Consider the following 830-nt stretch of genomic DNA (forward strand, 5'->3'; position numbering starts at 1 on the left):
ACTGGGATGATTTGTCTGAATTGATTTAGTCTGTATCACACTCTAGCCACGACACTGCTGCACAGCCTGGCCTTCGCCGCTCATTGCTGCGCATTGAGGGGGGGGGCTGCTCCCTCCGAGCGGCTGGGCCACGCTATTTCCAGTAGCCTGGCCGCATCCCCAAAATAATCAGCAGCTTGACGGCTCAGAAAAACACGTCACTACAATATCCTGTTTATTTTAACAAGGTATGGTGTTTTGGCCAAAGCCACACTTCCGCTGTATATTTTACTTAATCAGCAGGAGCATCTTTTCCTATAAGATGATGAAAACATGTAGGTTAGACTGTGCTGTAGTACATTTTCTCTAGACAGTGACTTGAGTGAGAGTGATTGTTACAGTTACTCATCTCAAGTTCACGCTTGTCATTTCTGTCTACAGTAAGACAAGTCTGGTTTGTAGACATTGACTTAGTCATATGACTTTTACTGTCTGCTCCCCAACATCTGACCATTGTTGGCATGTTGTGCTTTGCAGGGTGCACTGCAGCATACTGAAATTGACTTGAAAGATTTCAAAACCTTCGCCTATTTTTTATTCTGCTTATCAACTACTCAGGGTCTGTGTCAGGGACCAAGCAGTAAGGCAAAAGACACAGCTTCCAAAGTTCAAAATAAAGGGTTTTTTATTAACCCAAAAGTAAGAAAAATACAAAATTAACATCAGATAAATTGGGCCCTAAAAGAGGTCAACAAAAGATGAGGAAACTCAAAATACAGCCAACTGAACTGTCTAATACCTCAACAAAACCAACTGACCTAGCAAATGACACACACAGGGGAACATATATA

Source organism: Monopterus albus, unplaced genomic scaffold, assembly GCF_001952655.1.
Source record: "Monopterus albus unplaced genomic scaffold, M_albus_1.0 scaffold203.1, whole genome shotgun sequence".
NCBI classification, from domain to species: domain Eukaryota; kingdom Metazoa; phylum Chordata; class Actinopteri; order Synbranchiformes; family Synbranchidae; genus Monopterus; species Monopterus albus.